The sequence below is a fragment of the Somniosus microcephalus genome, chromosome 13 (assembly GCF_052327205.1).
Source record: "Somniosus microcephalus isolate GS21.2 chromosome 13, FLI_Smic_1.0, whole genome shotgun sequence".
In the NCBI taxonomy this organism is placed as follows: domain Eukaryota; kingdom Metazoa; phylum Chordata; class Chondrichthyes; order Squaliformes; family Somniosidae; genus Somniosus; species Somniosus microcephalus.
The window spans coordinates 171,138,432-171,160,017 of NC_140999.1; the positions used below are offsets into that span (position 1 = coordinate 171,138,432).

Sequence of the window (21,586 nt, forward strand, 5' to 3'; positions counted from 1 at the left end):
GTGCCGTGCACTATTACAGCCCACAGTGGAGAGCCTGCTTTCCAGGCCTCTACCGAGTCCGCCCTGAAACCAGACACTTGAGAGGTGCGCAAGTATATCCCAGGATGACTATCCCTCCGATTATTTTTATCTCTCCCTCTCGAGACACTAATCTTCCATTTGGCAGTTTCCAATGGCAGCACAGCTGAAAACAGATAGAAAAAAGACTTGCATTTATACAGTGCCTTTCACGACCACCAGCCGTCTCAAAGTGCTTTACAGCCAATGAAGTGTAGTCACTGTTGTAACAGGAAAAAAAGGGTGTGGCAAAAACCTGGAGGGGATGAACAGATTGGCCAGTCTGGGGTTAATTACATTGCAAGGCACCAGACATTTATTTTACAATAAATGTCCTAGCCAATATTTATCCCTCAATCAACATCACTAAAACAGATTATCTGGTCATTATCACATTGCTGTTTGTGGGAGCTTGCTGTGCGCAAATTGGCTGCCGCGTTTCCTACTTTATAGCAGTGACTACACTTCAAAAAGTACTTCATTGGCTGTGAAGCGCTTTGGGACGTCCGGTGGTCGTGAAAGACGCTATAGAAATGCAAGTCTTTCTTCTTTAATACCATCAGCAATAGCAACAGTCGTGACTTCAGTGGCAGGACTGCAAAATAATCAAGGCAGCGTTGCTCTCTCCAGAGGTAGCTAGACCTAAAGAGGCCGTTTTCATTGATGCCTTTAGAGGCAGAGAGACTGCTACCTCTTCGGGTCATCAGCAAGCTAAGGAGCTTGCTGCCAACTGACGGTCTTTCCCCACTCGCTGCAGAAGGTACAGCAGCCAACAACAGTTTAAAATAACGATGTATGTGCCAGGTTTTTTTTTTGCTGGTCTGGGGTCTGCCCCTCAATAGAGATCAGGTGGTTCCCACACAGCATCGAGAGGCTCAGGCTACATTACAAAATCCCTTCTAAAAATGGTGGTGCAATAGGCAATAGAAACCTGTTCAAATTCAGGGCAAACAGAAAATACTGCAGATGCTGGAAATCTGAAATAAAAACAGAAAATGCTGGAGAAACTCAGCCGGTCAGGCAGCATCTGTGAAGAGAGAATCAGAGTTAACGTTTCAGGTCGATGACCTTTCTTCAGAACTGGAAAAAAGCAGGAAATGGAACAGATTTTTAAGCAAGTGAAGAGGCTGGGAAAGGGGGAGGGGATGAAAGAACAAAAGGGAAGGTCTGTGATAGGATGGAAGGTGGAAGAGATTAACATAGAAACATAGAAGATAGGAGCAGGAGTAGGCCATTCGGCCCCTCGAGCCTGCTCCGCCATTCAATGAGATCATGGCTGATCATCCAAATTCAGTACCCTGTTCCTGCTTTCTCTCCATATCCCTTGATCCCTTTAGCCATGAGAAATATATCCAACTCCTTCTTGAATATATTTAATGAATTGGCCTCTACTGCCTTCTGTGGTAGAGAATTCCACAGGTTCACCACTCTCTGGGTGAAGAAATTCCTCCTCATCTCTGTCCTAAATGGCTTACCCCTTATCCTTAGACTGTGACCCCTGGTTCTGGACTCCCCGACCATCGGTAACATCCTTCCTGCATCTAGTCTGTCTAGTCCTGTTAGAATTTTATAAGTTTCGATGAGATCCCCTCTCATTCTTCTAAACTCCAACGAGTACAAGCCCAATCAACCCAATCTCTCCTCATACGTCATTTCTGCCATCCCAGGTATCAGTCTGGTGAATCTTCGCTGCACTCCTTCCATGGCAAGAACATCCTTCCTCAGATAAGGCGACCAAAACTGCACACAATACTCAAGATGTGGCCTCACCAAGGCCCTGTACAAATACAGCAAGACATCCTTGTTCCTGTACTCAAACCCTCTCGCTACGAAGGCCAACATACCATTTGCCTTCTTAACCGCCTGCTGCACCTGCATGCTTACTTTCAGCGACTGGTGCACAAGGACGCCCAGGTCTCATTGCACTTCCCCTTTTCCCAATCTATTGCCATTTAGATAATAATCTGCCTCCCTGTTTTTGACACCAAAGTGGATAACCTCTTCTGCCCAATCACCCAACCTGTCCGAATCATATTGGAGTTTCTCGGCATCCTCCTCACAGCACACACGCCCACCCAGCTTTGTGTCGACAAAGAGACATTAAGAGATATTCAAGGCAAAAGGAGATGGTAATGGAACAGGTTAAGAACAAATTCAAGGGCAGTTGGACTGCATGCTGGGAAACCAGAACTTCTTTAAACCGAGTTCCTCTGCAGAACTAGCCATCTAATTCGAGAGCTGCCGTTTGAGGAAAAATTACAGAACATATACTTGTAAAAGATGCGTAAGCACAAAAAAAATGCAAATGTCGTCAGCCCTGAGTAAATAGTGCACATCCTATTAGTCTGTCAGATTAGGATTTTTCCAAATTTCAGCCATCTGAATCCAATTAACATCACTCGTCCATGCAGTGCTCGTCCCAGTAAAATGTATGATGACTTTTAAAGCTCATGCCCATGTGAAAAATGTTAAAACTCTGTGACAGAGACGTGTGGAAGGAGTTTTACATGAATGACTCATTTACCACACTAATTTCTCGCCTCCATTTGAAAGTAATTTATCTTGGATAAAATGTGTATATTTTATGGATTGCTGTGGCAGTATAGAGCTGTTTCTGAACTTATTAATGAATGAACATGCCCCTCAGTGTTCAATGTCCCAGCAACTATTGAAATTGCAATTTCTCCACTAAAGCTGACTTAAGTGTCCCTCTTGCATATAACTATTTCAAATTAAATGCCTTTTATTAGCATTTATAGTGTCGCAATTGTAAAATGGATGATCAGAAAGCACAAAGAACAGATTCCGTCTGGATATAATAGCAAAATACTGCGGATGCTGGAAATCTGAAATAACAACAGAAAATGCTGGAAATACTCAGCAGGCCAGGCAGCATCCGTGGATGTGCATTTTCTGTTGTTATTTCAGATTCCGTCTGGAAGCTGCTCACGCTGATTGCTGTATATTTGCTAAGCCAATGATGTCAGAACGCATCACTTACTAATCCCAAGTTTTTTGTGTTAAATTTGGTCATTCCAAGCAGGATAATTCCCACTCTGAATTTGCTTGGAATGTTACATTGATGACCGGCAATGTTACATTGATGACAATAAAGTTGATTATTGATTATTATTGATTGAACATATTTCATCCTTTCTCCAACTTTTCTTCATTTATAACCTGAAGGCACCTGATTCATGCTGAGTTATATCTTGTCCGGGGGAGACTTCTTAATGTGTGAGCCTCTTCAGCGAGTGTCAACCATGGGGTGTAATAGTATAATTACAACATGACAAGTTTATAGAAGCATTTTCAATTATAAATGTAGACATATGAATTTAGATTAGAAATATAAATATAAAGACACTGGGGGAAAAATTCAGTATCGCCCCGTTTGGGGCGCCATTATCGACCGTGCGCAAAGTTTAGCGCCTGGCGCTAATTATCGCCTCTGACAGCAAACTTGGCTTTTATCGCCCCTGGAGGTGATTGGAGCGCTAAATCAGGCGCTTCACACCTGTCTTAAGGCGCAAAGTCCGAGGAGCGAGTCGTTACCTCAGAGCGCTGGCGAAGCAAGGAAGGGCAAATCAAAATGAACCTGCAAAGTGCTGCTCAGTACTCAAAACTCCTTCACACAGCGTTGAATCTCTCTAGAAGTCTCTCTCTCTCTCTCTCAATGCGTGGTGCACAAATGTCACCAATAAAAAAAGGCGGGAAGCGGTCGCCTTTAAATAGCGCTCCCCCAGTCTCTTTCTGACTGCAAAATGCTCCCCTCAACCTGTCGTTGCTAGCAGCAGGCGGTAAGGCAGGGGGCGCCACTCAATATCTGGTCCGGGACGCTACCAGGGCGTTGCGCACTCAACTGATGTCACGATCTGCCGGCGCAGGAGATCGTGGTGGTAGTGTTTAGCGCCACCGCAAAATGTCTAGTTAATTTCGCGAGCAGCGCAAACATCGCCGCGCCAGGGCGCTAGTTGCTTTGCGCTCCATTAGCGCCCTCTTAAGGCGCTAACAGGAGGCACAAACAACTGACTTTTTCCCCCACTATATATAACTATAAAATGGGGACTCAATTATGTCTGCACATCCTGGTCCCATTATTTCCATTCCTCCAGCCTCGTTTCACCTGGTCTTGACTCCCCATATCGAACACTGTGGGAGATTGACCAATATATTCTTGCCCTATGTAAACAGTTGCTGTGGACTTTTCAATGTTAACTGTGTCCACACCAACCTGTCACATTTGGAATGGCCTGTGATGCCTGTAGATGTTGCTGTAACAAGGCTTTCTCAGCTCAGTGCACTGAAGTCACATGTTGGCCGTTACAAAACCCTGTGACACCGTGCAATTCACCAACTGAAATAACTTAGGCCGGAATTTTGTTCGGCAGGCGGTTTAGGGGCGGAGGTCTCCGAGGTGGGCGGGAAACCCGGGAGGTCAGGTTTCCTGCAGGCCCTGCCGGCAGGGCCTAATTTAAATGTGAGGCCTCGGTTTCCCGCCCACAACCAGCCAGCTTGAGAGGCGGGCTAGCTGCGGGCGAGCAGGCCTCAGTTGTGAGGGGTCGGTCCGGGGGAGGGATCAGTGGGAGGGGGTTCGGCGATCAGGAGGGGGGAAGAGAGGATCTGGAGTAGCTGCCGATTGGGGGGTGGTCGGGGAGGTCGGGGATCATCAGGCAAGTGGGGATCACGGCAGGTGGGGGGGAGATCTGGGGGGGCAGAGGATCGGCGGGGGGCCGGAGGATCAGGGCTGGCCACCGGAGAATCATGGCCGGCCTCATCATCATCGTTGGGGTGGAGGGGAGCCTGGGAGTGCGATTGGAGGCCTCGTGGGGGAGGTCTCCGATCATGGGGGGTGGGTATGGTAGGGACCCTGGATCCAGGAGGTAGGTATAAATTCACTTAACTCCTGGATGTCCCCACCTCTGTTTAACTGCCGGGTTTCACAAATTGTGTGAAACCCATCTGTGGTGTATGTAACCGTTCCACCTTTAAGAGAACTATTTTAAGAGATGCACTACTTTATCTTGGCTGCTGTATACTGTAATACCGGTGGTGACCACACCGGTATATAAGTGCTGTGTAATGATTTATTGGGCAGTTCAGCCTGACCTTCGACTAGTAAAGACCTGTTGAATTTATTCTTGTGGTCTGTGTGCAGTGATTCTTATTAACAATAACTAGAACACACAGACTTAACAGTGGCGACGATGACGATCTTACCCTGCGGCAGAGATATATCCAAGGCAGTTTAACGGGCGTCGAGAAGAGGCAGCCGCCCTCATCATCCTGCTGAGAAAAGGCTCGGGTCTGAAGAGCAAGGAAGAATCCTGACACGAAGCCTTCCATCAGCAACAGGCAGTGATCATCCCTTCTACCACTGTGGTGGGTAAGCCGATCAGCGACGAGCAGCAAGTCGGCCACGTTGGCTGTGAAGTAGGGGAGGGAAAAACGGAGGATATAAGGGTGGAGAACTCGACCACGGCCGGGGAAAAGAGCCGGACAGAAGTCGGGGCCAGAGGCACTGAGACTGGGGCAGCGTAAGGCACGGGAGCCGCGGTGAATGCAAACGCAGCCGGTGTAAAAGACCGGGCTGCAAGCGGGCTGGGAGACGCAACAGCGTCGAGAGAGAGCTCGACCGCGACCGGGGAAAAAGGCCGGGCAGCTACCGAGGCCGCGAGGCGCGGGAGAAAATAATTTTTTTTTTTTTAAACCGCGGAGAACTCAGCCGCAGCCGGGGGAAAGGACCGGACTGCAAGAGGGGCTGGGAGGCACGATTTGAGAACCGCTGGGGAGGGCGAACGCAGCAATACGGCAATCGCCATTACAGCCAGCGGGGGAGAAAGGCAAACGCGGGAAGCCGCCATTTTCGTAGGCGGGGGAAGAAGACAAGCGCGGGAAACCGCCATTTTGAAAAAAAAATAAAAGAAAAATTTCTTTTTGTTTCTCAAGAAGATTGCGAGGATGCCTAAGCGTGGTAACATCAACGATTTCGATGCCGATGTTGAAGATTGGGCCACGTATGTAGAACGCATAGAGATTTATTGTAAGGCAAATAAAATATCAGATGAAGATAAAGCACTAACCTTGCTAAACTCAATGGGTGCGAAGACATACGGGCTATTGAAGCATCTTCTATCACCAGCTAAACCAGCGGATCAGGCTTTCGCTAATATTGTTGCTGTCCTGAGAAATCATTTGAACCCCACACCGCTGATGTTAGCGGAACGATTTAAATTTTATGCGAGAACGCAACTGAAAGAGGAAAGCAACGCGGAGTATTTAATTGAACTGCGTAAGCTAGCGAAATACTGTCAGTTTGGGGAAAGACTGACAGAGGCACTGAGAGACAAATTCGTGTGTGGATTGTCGAAAGAAGGAACACAAAAGCGGCTGCTTGAAGAGAATGATCTTACACTTGATAAGGCTGTCACTATTGCAGCATCGCACGAAGCCGCAGCGAGAGGCACTGCGGAAATGCAGCTGAAGGCAGCAGTACTCAGCGTAGATCAAATGGCTTTGGGTACAGCGAAATGTTATCGTTGTGGAAAAACAACACACGATCAGAACCAATGCTGGTTTAAAAATCAGGAACGTAGAAAATGTGGCAAGCTTGGTCACATAGCTAAAGTATGCCGGTCAGGAAAGAAGACCAGCAACAAAAAGTCACCGCAGGAAAAGTGCAGAAAGGTACATAAGGTGGCTGAGAAGAGTTCGGATGAACAGAATTCGGATTCAGACTCCAACAGCAAGGAACTGGGTAGTCTGAGAATTCACAATGTGAGTAAGGAAGCTGACCTACAAACTATCTGGGTCACACTTCAGATAGCAGGAGTCCAAGTGAAGATGGAATTGGACACCGGATCGGCGTTGACGGTCATGAATAAGCAAGATTACAAAAGGTTATTCACACATATTCCCCTACGGGATACGGAGATAGTATTGCAGACATACACGGGGCAAAGAGTATACCCCATCGGAAAGGTAAAAGTCAAGGTGGTACACAAGGGCAAAGAACACCAAGGAATGGATTTATATGTACTACCTGAGGGAGGTCCACCACTTCTGGGACGGGAGTGGATCAGGAAAATAAATATGGACTGGCACTCCCTAAAAGCAATAACGGTAGATTCCGGAAAAAAAGATGTCAAACCTGAACGATTGTCCAGAATATTGGATGAGGCTAAAGAGGTGTTCCAACAGGGACTGGGAACGCTGAGAGGAATTAAGGCAAAAATCAAGATTGCAGAACATGCAAACCCAAAATTTTTCAAAGCCAGACCGGTACCTTATGCGATACGACCTGCTGTGGAAGCTGAGCTGGAAGGGCTAGAACGTTCAGGAGTACTGTCTAAGGTGGACTGGAGTGAGTGGGCCACGCCCATTGTTCCCGTCATGAAGCGTTCATCGAGTAACAAGCCAGGGGAACCGGGGAAGGTCCGCATCTGTGGAGACTTCAAGATCACGGTTAATCCGGTGCTTCACACGGTGCAATATCCGCTTCCGCGGATTGAGGATATCTTTGCTTCATTGTCTGGCGGGAAACACTTCACCAAGATAGACCTGGCACAAGCGTACTTACAGATGGAAGTTGAGGAAGAGTCGCGCCAGTATCTCACAATCAACGCGCACAGAGGCTTGTATCGATATAATAGACTGGTTTTTGGAGTGGCTTCGGCTCCAGCAATTTGGCAGAGGGCCATGGAGCAGGTATTACAGGGAATTCCAAGCACTCAATGTTACTTGGACGATATCCTGATTACAGGAGATGACGATGAGGAACACCTTGCAAATTTGAAACTGGTGCTCACCAGATTGAAGGAATATGGACTTCGAGTTAATCGCCAGAAATGTGAGTTCTTTCAGAAACGGATCTCATACTGTGGTCATGTCATTGACCAGGAGGGGCTGCACAAGTCACCTGACAAGATCGAAGCTGTTGTGAAGGCTCCCGCTCCGGAAAATGTATCCCAGTTGAGGTCGTTCCTAGGGTTGATTAACTATTACCATAAGTTTCTGCCAAATCTATCCACGGTGCTGCACCCGCTGAACGCTCTTTTGCAGAAAGAAGTGCCATGGAAGTGGAGCGAGGACTGTAAGAAGGCCTTTCGCAAAAGCAAGGCATTGATCACCTCAGAGGAAGTGTTGGCTCACTTCAACCCAACGCTACCTATTCGTTTAGCTTGTGATGCTTCTCCTTATGGTATTGGAGCAGTACTCACACAAGTTGCCAAATGGCTTGGAAAGGCCAGTCGCATTTGCATCCAGATCATTGACCTCCGCTGAGCGCAACTATGCTCAGATAGATAGGGAGGCTCTCAGCCTTGTGTGGGGAGTAAAGAAGTTTAATCATTACCTGCAGGGCCAGAAGTTTACACTGCTGACAGACCACCAGCCGTTGGTATCCATTTTTAACCCTAAGAAGGGTGTTTCGGTGATGACAGCACAGAGGCTCCAGAGATGGTCCCTTTTCCTAGGGGCACATCAATATCAGATAGAATTCAAAGGTACAAAGCAGCATGGTAATGCTGATGGGCTGTCGCGCCTGCCACTACCTACTGAGGAGGAGGCACCAACGGTTGACCCGGTGGAGTTATTCCACTCGACCATCATCGAATGTTTACCTGTCACCAATGCAAATATTGAAAGGGAGACTAGGAATGACCCAACACTGTCCCGGGTCTACGAATTGACAGTAAAGGGATGGCCAGCACATGGTGATCCACTGTTACCGGCATTCTCAGCAAGACGAGAACAGCTGTCCATCTGTCAGGGAACATTGATGTATGGAACAAGGGTGATTATCCCTCCTAAGTTAAGAGAGAGAGTTCTAAAAGAACTACATGAAGGTCATCTGGGGGGAGTCAAGATGAAAAGCCTTGCTAGGGCTTATGTGTGGTGGCCGGGTATCGACCAACAGATAGAGGATCTGACGAAAAGCTGCTCAGGGTGCCAAAAAGTCCAAAATGCACCTCCAATTGCACCGCTGCATCCATGGGAATGGCCTTCAACCCCATGGCAACGTGTACATATTGACTTTGCTGGTCCATTCATGGACTCCATGTTTTTAATTGCGGTGGACACACATTCTAAATGGCCAGAAGTGATTAAAATGACTACCACTACCTCGGAGAAGACGATCGCGGTGCTAAGAACGATATTTGCAAGAAATGGATTGCCAGAGCAAATATGTTCAGACAACGGACCACAGTTCGTGTCAGAGGAATTCCAGAAATTCCTGAAGAAGAATGGGGTGAAACATTATACCTCTGCCCCATATCATCCAGCTACGAATGGGCTGGCCGAGAGGTTTGTACAGACGTTCAAAAAGGCAATAAAGGCCATGAGCGAAGATCAGATTCCACTGCAACACAAGGTGGACAATTTCCTACTGGCATATCGAAACGCCACCCATGCAACAACAAACCAAAGTCCTGCCATGATGTTCTATAACAGGAGGTTGCGGTCCAGGTTGGACTTGTTAAAACCAAATGTGCGGAGGGAAGTCGAAAACAAACAGTTCCAGCATATCAATAACAAGCCCACTCGGAGTTTTGAAATAGGACAACCGGTGTTAGCCAGGGACTATAAAAACGAGAAATGGCAATCTGGAACAATTCGGGCCAGACAAGGACCCCTGATGTACACGGTAGATGTTGGTGAAAATGTAATGCGACGTCATGTTGACCAACTGGTGGGATCGAGAACAAGGGTCGAGCCCATGGTTACGACAGAGACAACCGTGGAGGAAGTTAGTGAACCTGAAGCATCTACCTCAGAAGTGAATATACCTGATGATGATGTCCTATCCATAGGGGATCAACTAGATGAGTCACCCCAGCAACGAGAACCAGAGACCCCTGAAAGGCGTTATCCGTCTCGGATCAGGAGGCCTCCTCAGAGACTGAATCTGTGAACTGTTTTTACATGAAGTTGTGTATATATGTTATTATGTTATGTTAAATGGGGAATATATACTGTTAAGCTAAAAAGGGAGGATTGTGGTGTATGTAACCGTTCCACCTTTAAGAGAACTATTTTAAGAGATGCACTACTTTATCTTGGCTGCTGTATACTGTAATACCGGTGGTGACCACACCGGTATATAAGTGCTGTGTAATGATTTATTGGGCAGTTCAGCCTGACCTTCGACTAGTAAAGACCTGTTGAATTTATTCTTGTGGTCTGTGTGCAGTGATTCTTATTAACAATAACTAGAACACACAGACTTAACACCATCCACAGGCAGTTAAATTCAAGATGGACTGGGAAAAAGAGGCTTCCAGCCTCGTTACAATATTTAAATTACGGCAACGCCCCGGGAGCGGGTTGGCTGCCCACCCCTGTCCCATTCCCGGGGAAACCGGAAGTGGGCAGGTTGGAGGCGGGATCAGGTCGGGAATCCCATTTTTAACAACTTAACTGCCATCACACTCCAAACCTACCCATTTTTTTATGGGAAAATTCCAGCTTTTGTGTGTGCCTGTGTGTAGTTGCACGCTCTGGCCACTGTGGTACTTTTTAATATATTTTTTTAGAGACACATAATCTCTGCCATGTTTTCCCCTAGGTCATACAATGTAAGATAGTATATTATTTAGTATATTATTATCTTGTTCATATTTATTGATATGAATTCATTTTAAGTAGGATTTTATTATATTTATAAATATGAGCCCTAATCCAATATGCAGCCCCTGCCAATCCTTAGCTGACTGTGAGCCATCATTGGCTAGTGGATGGTGGACCCACTCCTTTCCACCCACCAACTACTGTAATTGCAGGTCTGGTTCTCACGGATTGGTTGGCTACCAGCCCCAGTCTGACCCACCCTCCCTCCTGTGACCTGACTTATTGCTCCAGGGACTTGAACACATAAAACTAGGCTGACACTCCAGTGCAGTGCATAGCGCTGCATTGTCAGAGCTGCCGTCTTTCAGATGAGACGTTAAACTGAGGCCCTGTCTACTCGCTCAGGTGAACGTAAAAGATCCCATGGCACTATTTCGAAGAAGAGCAGGGGAGTTATCCCTGGTGCCCTGGCCAGTATTTATCCCTCAACCAACATAACAAAAACAGATGATGTGATCATTATTACATTGCTGTTTGTGGGAGCTTGCTGTGCACAAATTAGCTGCTGTGTTTCCCACATTACAACAGTGACTCCACTTCAAAAAGTACTTCATTGGCTGTAAAGCGCTTTGAGATGCCCGATGGTCGTGAAAGGCACTATACACATGCAAGTCTGTCTTTCTTTCTCCAATTTCTTGTTCCAATTTCCCACCCCTGATGGCCGGGCACTGCTCCCCATTCCTGTCGCCGCCCTCTGGTCTGCCTCTCTAGCCTCTCCCAAAAATGGAAATGAACAATATCACTATTAAGAATGCTCAAACAAAAAACTTAAAGTACTTTTAACTGAATACGATAAATCAGCTCCCACTATATTCCCCCACTTTCCCATCCTCCTCCCCTCTCCCCATGCTTTTCCTCTTGCCCCATTGTCCCTCTTCTCTTCCCATCTTCCCTGCTTCCCCTTTCCCCATCCTCCCATTCCTCCAGTCTTTCCCATCCTTCCCATTCTTCCTCATCTCACCCATCCTCCTTTCTCTCACCAATTGTCCACCTCCTCCTCCCTCTTTACCCTCTTGTCCTCCCCTTCCTTCCTCTCCTTGCCCTCACCCTTTCTCATTCCCCCTTTCCCTCCCTCTTCTTGTAAACTGTTCTCGCCCATCGACTCTCATCCCTTCTTCTCACCATTTTCCCCTTCCACACATCCCATTGATCACGTCTCTCCCCCGCTACTATTCCCTTTACCCTTACCCCTCACCCCACCTTCCCTACTCTCCCACTCCCCCCTCATTTTACCCATGTATCCACATTCCCATCTCTACTGTAGCCAGATTTACTATACTCTTAAATAACAACAGAAAATGCTGGAAACACTCAGCAGGTCAGGCAGCATCCGTGGAGAGAGAAACAGAGCTAACGTTTCAGGTCTGTGACCCTTCGTCAGAACTGCTATACTCTTGTCACTGGTAGCAGCAGTGTAGCCTTCCTCTGTGCTGCATACCCACTCTAAAATCCTCGCTTGGCCTTCGATTCTCTCTCCCCATCTCTCAGGCCTCTAGCTCTCCTCTGTCTCTTACAATACTCTACCTTCCCCCTGTCGCCTCCCTCCCTCCAGGTTCTAATCCTGCTCTACCTTATCCCACTACCCACCAGCCTCTACCTCTGCTCTAATTTCTCCGTCCCTCCCAGCCTTTACCCTTCTCTCGGTCAGCCTCAAACCCTTCTCTTCCTTCCCCCTCGGCCCCAACCTCCAACCATGCTCTATTTTCTTCCACATCCTAACTTCTAATTTTGTTCCCCCCCATTGACCCCAGTAGCCCTCGTCAACCTTCCTTCACAACTCTAACCCCCCCTCTTTCTCCCCCTGATCGCCGCAATTACAGGGCACAATTTCAAAATTTGCAGATGACACAATATTTGTAAATATAGTGAACAGTGAGGAGGATAGTGATAGATTCAAGAGGACATAGACAGGCTGGTGAAGTGGGCGGACACGTGGCAGATGAAATTTAACGCAGAAAAGTGCGAAGTGATATATTTTGGTAGGAAGAGCGAGGAGAGGCAATATAAGCTAAAGGGTACAATCCTAAAGGGGGTGCATAAACAGAGAGACCTGGGGGTATATGTGCACAAATCGTTAAAGGTGGCAGGGCAGTTGAGAAAGCGGTTTAAAAAGCATATGGGATACTGGGCTTCATAAATAGAGGCATAGGGGGTTAAATTTGGTTGATTTGCACCTACCTGCGGCCGGGGCGGCGCTAGTTAAAGGGGACGTGGTGGGCGGCCATTTTTGTTGCTGGCCGCCTGCCAGTACCTGTCCCCAGTTGCTGCCCCTGGCCCCCATGAAGCCCCCCCGCGGGGTGCCGGCTGCTCTCCGTGAGCCCAAAGGGGGCGCTACCCAATTTTTACCCCTATAGAGTCCAAAAGCAAGGAAGTTATGATGAACCTTTTTAAAACACTGGTTCGGCCTCAACTGGAGTATTGGGTCCAATTCTGGGCACAGCACTTTCGGAAGGCTGTGAAGGCCTTAGAAAGGGTGCAAAAAAGATTTACGAGAAAGATTCCAGGGATGAGAGACTTCAGTTACGTGGATAGACTAGAGAAGCTGGGGTTGTTCTCCTTAGAGCAGAGGAGGTTGAGAAGAGATTTGATAAAGGTGTTCAAAATCATGAGGGGTCTGGACAGAGTAGATAGAGAGAAACTGTTCCCATTGGCAGAAGGGTTGAGAACCAGAGGACACAGATTTAAGGTAATTGGCGAAAGAACCAAAGGTGACATGAGGAAAAACTTTTTTACGCAGCGCGTGGTTAGGATCTGGAATTCCCTGCCTGAAAGGGTGGTGGAGGCAGATTCAATCATGGCTTTCAAAAGGGAATTGGATAAGTACCTGAAGGAAGAAAAATTGCAGGGCTACGGGGAAAGGGCGGGGGAGTGGGACTAGCTGAAGTGCTTTTGCAGAGAGCCGGCACGGGCTCGACTGGCCAAATGGCCTCTCCTGTGCTGTAACCATTCTATGATTCTATGTTCTACCTCTCCCTGGCCTTTTCCAGCTCTACCTTCCCCCTTGGACCTCTTCTGGCCTCCTTTGTCGCAGTCCTCCCTCGGACCTGGTCCAACTGTTTGTTGCACTCGAACCTTACTTGACCTGAAGACTGTACTTGGTCTTGATTCCCTATGTACAATGCCATCGGCGATGGATTACTAATGTATATATACATATAAAAGTGGTACTTCATAGAGCCTCATAAAAAAAATGCTGTATTTATTTATTTTTGTATTTTAATAGAACCAGAAGCAAATGCTCCATAAATGCATAAATAATGTAGAATATCAAAGTAATTCAAATGTTTTAGATGTCAAACTACTCTCTGGCTTTAATTAACTGCGAACTCTCCTGAGTATTAATTTTAGATTATCATAAACTTACAGTATTTTCTCAAAGTTGCATAAAACACAAAAAAAAATTATCCCAGTCTAATCAGAGACAAAAATGTCATCAGCTCTGACCGTAGTTTCTCTGCAGGGCACTTTAACTCCGTTATATATGGAGTGACCCATCTTTTGGCATAAAGCAGCTCTGGTTTTGAAAAAACTAAGCCTGTGGCCTAGATAATTGCTGTTCTGGCTGGAGAATTGTACTGCAGAGATGAACAGCAACAACGAGAAAGAAAAAGAGAAAAGTGAAGTATCCCTTCAAAAGGCACTGCACCCATGAATTGGCCAATGTAGTGGAATTGAATTATTACTGAATAAAATAATAAAATAAAATTTCAAACTTGAAGTGGCAATTTTGATTATTTGCTTCATGCATTTTGATTTCCATTCCATTTGTTCCTAACTCCTGCACAGCAGCTATGAGATATGTAAAAGAGACTGCGATGTGGGATTTATCTTGACATGAATGATGCTACCGCATTGACAGGCACTTTGTTTTTTCCACAGATGGCATTTTATACCTTACAGGCAACAAATGCGTAGCTAACATCGAGCAGGATAAGCATCCAGGTTAAACTTTAGCCGTACCACATAATGTAAGAATAAACAGGTTTAAAAATGTTGTTGTACAGATTGAAATGCTGAAAAAACACAGGATTTTCACAATCAGCACTAATAACACAATTTAATTATATTTAATACATATATTCATAGTGGTCAATAAGAATGTAACAGCTATTTCGATGCTATTAGGTCAATATTTATTCACCTCTGTTTTTCATTGTACAGGTTTCAAACATCATTCAGATTATACAGTTGAATTCAACCAATGTAAAGATTTTTAAAAATTGTCAAACTAAATTTTCAGAGAATGCAAATTGAAATTTAGACAAAAATTTGGCTTTGAAGGTACACTTTCTTACTTTGACTTATGTTGGCATGCTTACATTCTAAAGAGTAAAAATCCAAAAATATAACAAGCAGTTCGGCTAACTGGCATACCGATCGGTAGCAGTTCCATGGTTAACCTGTAAACTATTCAGTAGCAGTTCCATGGTTGTCATGCTTCAGGATTTTTGATGCTTTTTTTCTTCATGGAAAGGTTTTGGGAATGAGTTATATTCAAATGGTGTGTTTTAAAACAAAATTAATTTGCACAGGTTTCAAGAGCCGTATGCTTCAGTCAGGGGAGGGGAGGGGAGGTTGATGTCTTAATGAGCCAACTGTCCTTACTGTTATCTTCTGGAACTTGTTATTGATGACCGTTGGAGGTTGGAGAGGAATTTCCCAGAATTCTTCTTTCCCTGAACTGGCCTCGTGTTTTCTAAAATAAACACAGAAAATGCTGGGAGTACTCAGCAGGTCAGGCAGCATCTGTGGAGAGAGAAACAGAGTTAATGGGCTCGATTTTGCCACTGGGGGCGGGCTGGGGCGTGTCAGGTGGATTTCGTGTCAGGATCCCGACTCCGATGTGAAGTGGGGAAAAAAGTGCTATTTTGCCCTAATTGGGCATTTGATTTCCAGCGTGTGGAAACCTCTGGCCCAATGAGCCTTTTCATACAGAAAGTCGCCTCTGATGACGGCATCAATGCTGCTGGATTTAAGGCCTGCAAGCAGCCTTGCTTCTTCTGGAGACTTTAAACTTTATGCCCATTGTTGTGATCGCTTCATTCAGTAACTATGTCCAGCAGTAGGCCAAAGTGTGCTCCAAGGTTCGATGAGGCCTCCCTCCAAGCTCTGGTGGAGGGAGCAAGATCAAATAAGGAGGTGCTCTTCCCTTCCTCAGGGAGGAAAAGCCTCCCCAGCAGACTAAAGCTGTGTGGATGCAAGTGGCCCAGGAGGTCAACTCAATCTCTATGTGCCGCAGAACCTGGCTGCAGAGCAGAAAGAGGTTTCATGACTTTCTCCGCACAGGAAAAGTGAGTGTGATTTTCCCATCACCCTCAATCTGATCCCCATCACCTCTCATCACCATCATTCTGCTTTGCCAACCTCTTCCTCCACATGCCACTTGACACTTACATCCCTGCACCTTTACCCATTCCCTCTCTCTCTATGGTCACATTCACTTAACTATTCGACCATGTAGCCCTCACACTCCCCATCACCCTGATGCAATGACAACAACTTACAACACACAGGGAGGGCCCTTTGTCTCCTTCTAAGCATCTATGCTATGGATTCTCTACACTCACTCCTTCATTCTCACTCAAACTCCACTTGTGTCCCTCATTGCAGGAAAAGAGAGCTCACAATAAGAGGGAAAGAGCGAGGACAGGAGGAGGGCCACCCTCAGTAGCCCAGCTCACCACCTCAGAGGAGGTGGCCCTGGAAATCGCCGGTGTCGAGGAAGATTCGCAAGTGGGGGACGGACAGACGGGCGCATCACAACAAGCCGGTGACAGAATAGTTTGGCATCTCTCTCATTGACATTGCATGAGTGACTGATAATGATTCTGATGCTCTAACAGATTGACTTATGATCATCTGCACAATTCAATGTGCATGCACCTTTACCTCATATCTCTAACTCTTTCCTTTACTCACCCACAGGACCATCGACAGCCCCTGTCCCCACTGTCCAGGAGGAACAGCTTGAGCCTCAAGACTCCTCAGAGGAAGCTGCAACCTCTGAGGGCGCAGCGTCAGCAGAATTCAGTGCACCCAGCACCAGCGCAGGCACTCACACCTCGGTGGAACCATCGCGAAATAGAGTAGTGTTGTGACCTGGTATATCACAGCTCACAAGTGAGCATCAGCAGATAGTGGAGACAGGGACAGCAGTGGGGAGTCCTCGTCGGAGGGCGCAGGATTCTCCCAGCTTGGCTCAGCTGCATGTCGACCCTGGGCCGCCAGGTCCATCCAGAAGTAGAGCGGTGCTGGGACTTCAGGAACAGGTGCAGGAGTCTCTGGCAGCTTTTGTCTCCAGGGTCGCTGCGAGTGTGGAGCGAATGGAGGAGTCCATCTCTAACATGAGCAGAGCCTTTGTGGAGGCACTGGCGCATGAACACATCACCACGGAAAGGATGGCTACGGTCGAGGAGAGGATGGCTACAGTCATGGAGGAGCTAAGTTGCCAGAGTGTTGAAAACATGGTCATTGTTCAGAATAGATTGACATCTCTTGAGGAGCGATGGTCAGCTATTGGGCATAAAAACCAGACCTTCCTGGAAGTCCTCTGGAGTAGGACTTCCAGTGCAGAAATGGGTCCTCATGGCCACCCTGAAGTGCAGCAAGGTGCTGTCAAGCCACTTGCTAGCTCTGAAGTGGGGCTACCCACGAGAGGGATGTTGGTGGCAGACAACAAGGAAGTGGGGGCTCCTCTCCAAGTGCTCACACGACCATGCCGCTGCAAAGCCCTCGGTCAGAGCCCCACCAGAGTCCTCACCCAACTGAGATGGGCGTCTCATCCCCTGCACAGCCGCAGGAGCGGCAGACTGTTGCCGAGCCTTCACAGGCTCGCAACCCCAGAGGACGCCCGCCAAACGTGTTGAGACAGGAGCAGCACGAAAGTTAGCAAGGGGCCTCCACATCTGCTGAAGCCACAGAGGAAGCACCACGTAGGAGCACGCGTAAGAGGAAGATAAAGCACAAGTAGTCACAACGGTAGTCACTTGGGTGTTCTGTTGTATTTTTTTTTTTTACAAGCCATCCTTGTAATGTGATGGTAAATAGATTAGATGGCAAACTGTTGAAGTTGTGGCCTGTGTCAACTCGCAAATGGGACTTCCACATTGAGGGCTTAGGGCGACTTGCAATTGTCAGTATGGTGGTCAGAGTGATAGGAATCCGCAGATTCTTGTCCATTGTCGATGCTCTGGTAAGAAGGTGCGAGGCAAAAGTGATTGTGCAGGCTAAGCAAATCTGGTCTTCATGAGTGCGTCCTTTGCATCCCGGGCAGCAATGTGGTCGCGCGCTGGCGCCTTCTGACTTGTGCAGCTTCAGGTGGGTGAGCAGCAGCTTGGCACTCCTGTTGTTGCTGCTGCTGTTGGTGCTGCTGTTGTTCATGGTTCTGCTGCTGCCGCGGCTGGTCTTCATCCGAATCTGATGTCCAGGAGGAAAGGAAATAAATGGTTCCCATGCTTCTGGTCTATGCCTCATTTGAGGAAGCGCTCAGTCAAGGTGGGGAGAGGGGTTTCCCAGCAGGTCACACTGGAGATGGGTGTCAGGCTCCAAACTTCCACAACAATGGGTAGGCCTGCTAAAAGTTCCCCCAGACCTGAGACAACAAAGTTCTGCCACCTGCAAATGATCATTGCTGAAAACTCCTTTTTAATGGTGGAGCTGCAGCTGTTAGTAAGCAATCCACTTGTGAGGCCGCCAGGATTAACTGGTGTGTTCCAGAGGAGACATGCAGGATGGGGAAAATGTGTTAAAATCAGAAAGACCTCTCAAAATGGGATTATAGAGGCATTTAATTGGTTGTTAAGGGCCTGTCCCGCCTCTCAGAGGCAGGATGGAAATGGGGTCTGACACCTCGATTCTGGGAAAATTGCTCGAAGGCGGGATCGGAGCCGCCCGCCATTTTTTTCGATTTTAACACCTCACACGCCTCCAATCCCGCCTCCTCGGGCCTTGCAAAACTGAGCCTAACGTTTCAGGTCAATGACCTTTCGTCAGAACTGGTCTGTTTCTACTGGCTGGCTGTATTTTTGCCTCTCCCATGAGATTACAGTGAAGCCGATAAAGGTCTAGTGTTCTTAGAAATTGCTTGTAAATAGGAAATTCTCATTGGTAAAAGTTGAAAACGTGAAGTACTCCTCCTTAAATTTAGAACTTAGAACATCAGGTCCAACTTTGATTCTCTTAGCTTTGAAAGGTGCATTAGAAAGTGTGGGTGGGAGAAGCATTGAAGATTATGGCCCGTAATTTCCGATAGGAGGCTTCCTGAGTGTGGATACCTCCTATCAGAAAAAAATCTACAAACTTACCTGAGGGCACCCGAGGTCCGGACACTTCCGCTCCTGGGCCTCTCCAAACTCGAAATGCGCAGGGCCCACGTATCCCAGAGGCTCAGGCAGTTCGCAAGCGTCCCTGGGATCACGTGGGCCAGGCCAGCCAATAGGAGAAGGGAATCTCCCTTCATACTTTTGACAGATAGACCTGTCAAATATATGAATGGAGATCACCCCAAAAACACAGTAAAACATTAAAGGGGAGAAATTGAGTATAGCCCCGTTTGGGGCACCAGCCTCGCCAGGGCACTAAAAGTAGCGCCCCGGAAACATTCGCGCCCCCGCACCGGAAATTGAGTAGTTGCACCCCAAAGGGAAGCGCGGCGCTGCTGGAGGCACCCCGCCTCTCTCTTGGGGCGCTGCGAATGAATATCGTGGCGCTACGTGCCACAGCGCCACACACTGCGGCACGTCGCGCTGCGGTATTGCAGGCCTGATGCGCTATCAATTACTCATAAAAGACTGAGAGTTAGAAGAGTAACTAAAGGCTTTTATTAACAACAGAATGGAGGTCTGCCTCGCGTGGTCGACCGGTCCATGATACTAAGGGCTGGGGAGCAGTCACCTTTATACTAGGACCTGTGGGAGGAGCCAGCCGAGGCATGTCCAGGCATGTACACAGTGGAATACAAACAGGACAAACAGGAATACAAACATTGGTTTACCACATTCACCCCTTGTTTAAAATTGAGTCCGGCGGGGTGAAGTGTATTAAAAGTTAGTGTATTGGAGTCTCTCCGGAGGTCTTGTCTGCCGCTGTGATCTGCGTGGCGACGGCAGGGGTAGTGAAGTTTCCGGCGTCGAATCCAGTGTAGGCTGTGGCACAGGCGTGTCGTCCTCGTAGATGTCGAGCGGGTCGCGGGGCCCAGGCCTGCCGTCTGCTGGGGCTGGATATCGGATCGTGGGGGGGGTGGTAGTGGGTAGTGGGTTACTGCGGCCCCCGAGGGTGCAAGGTCTCTTATGGAGACTGTGTCCTCCCGCCCGTCCGGGTATGCGATGTAAGCATACTGGGGGTTGGCGTGGAGGAGGTCGACCCTCTCGACCAGGGGGTCCGTTTTATGGGTCCTCACGTGTCTTCTCAGTAGGACCGGCCCTGGGGACGTCAGCCATGGCGGTAGCGATGTCCCCGATGTGGACTTCCTTGGGAAGACAAACATTTTCTCATGAGGGGTGGCGTTAGTGGCAGTGCAGAGCAGTGACCGAATAGAGTGGAGCGCATCGGGGAGCACATCCTGCCAGCGGGAGGTTGGAAGGCCCCTAGACTTTAAGGCTAGCAGGACGGCCTTCCAAACTGTCGCATTTTCTCTTTCCACCTGTCCGTTCCCCCGGGGGTTGTAACTGGTGGTCCTGCTTGTGGCAATACCCCTAGTTAGCAGGTACTGACGGAGTTCGTCGCTCATAAACGATGAGCCCCGGTCGCTATGGATATAGCTGGGGAAGCCGAACAGGGTGAAGAGGTTGTTCAGACATTTAATGACCGTGGCACTGGTCATGTCCGGGCAGGGGAAGGCGAACGGGAAATGGGAGTACTCATCAATAATATTGAGGAAGTACACATTGCGGTCGGAGGAGGGGAGAGGCCCTTTAAAATCGACGCTCAGGCGCTCGAAGGGGCGAGTGGCTTTTATCAGGTGGGCCCTGTCTGGTCTATAAAAGTGCGGTTTGCACTCAGCGCAGACTTGGCAGTTCCTGGTCATGGTCCTGACCTCCTCAATAGAGTAAGGCAGGTTGCGGGCCTTGATGAAGTGGAAGAACCTGGTGACCCCCGGGTGGCAGAGGTCATTGTGGAGGGCCCGCAGTCTATCGATCTGCGCGCTGGCGCAGGTGCCACGCGATAGCGCATCCGGGGGTTCATTTAGCTTCCCGGGCCGGTACAAGATCTCGTAGTTGTAGGTGGAAAGTTCGATTCTCCACCTCAAGATCTTGTCATTTTTGATTTTGCCCCTCTGCTTGTTGTTAAACATAAAAGCAACTGAACGCTGGTCAGTGAGCAGGGTAAATCGTTTTCCGGCCAGGTAGTGCCTCCAATGACGCACAGCCTCCACAATCGCCTGGGCCTCCTTCTCAACAGCGGAGTGTCTGGTCTCCGGGCCTTGGAGGGTTCGTGAAAAGAAGGCCACGGGTCTCCCCGCCTGATTGAGGGTAGCGGCCAGGGCAAAGTCAGACGCGTCGCTTTCCACCTGGAAGGGGATGGATTCGTCCACTGCGTGCATGGTGGCTTTGGCAATGTCCTCCTTGATACGGTGGAAGGCTAAGCGGGCCTCTGCCGTCAAGGGAAAAGAGGTGGACTTGATCAGCGGACGGGCCTTGTCCGCATAGTAGGGGACCCACTGGGCGTAATAGGAGAAAAACCCTAGGCACCTCTTCAGGGCCTTGAGGCAGTGGGGCAGTGGAAGTTCCATAAGGGGACGCATCCGGTCGGGGTCGGGGCCGATGACTCCGTGTTCCACAACACAGCCAAGGATGGCGAGGCGGTTTGTGCGGAATATGCACTTCTCCTTGTTATATGTCAGGTTTAGGAGTTGGGCGGTGCGGAGGAATTTTTCGAGGTTTGCGTCATGGTCCTGCAAGTC

General features: G+C 48.2%; 1 protein-coding gene across 7 annotated transcripts in view; it reads left to right on the forward strand.

Moving 5' to 3' along the window:
* Window positions 1-21,586, forward strand: part of dlgap4b (discs, large (Drosophila) homolog-associated protein 4b) — a 733,594-nt gene that overhangs the window by 454,296 nt on the left and 257,712 nt on the right. Inside the window, exon 1 of one of the 7 annotated variants that reach the window (XM_086005580.1) lies at window positions 14,587-14,654. The exons of the other annotated variants lie outside the window; for them this stretch is intronic. The gene's annotated coding sequence lies outside the window, so the exon portion shown is untranslated. Of the gene's footprint in view, window positions 1-14,586; window positions 14,655-21,586 lie in introns of those variants that run through there. 7 annotated transcript variants of the gene reach the window in all.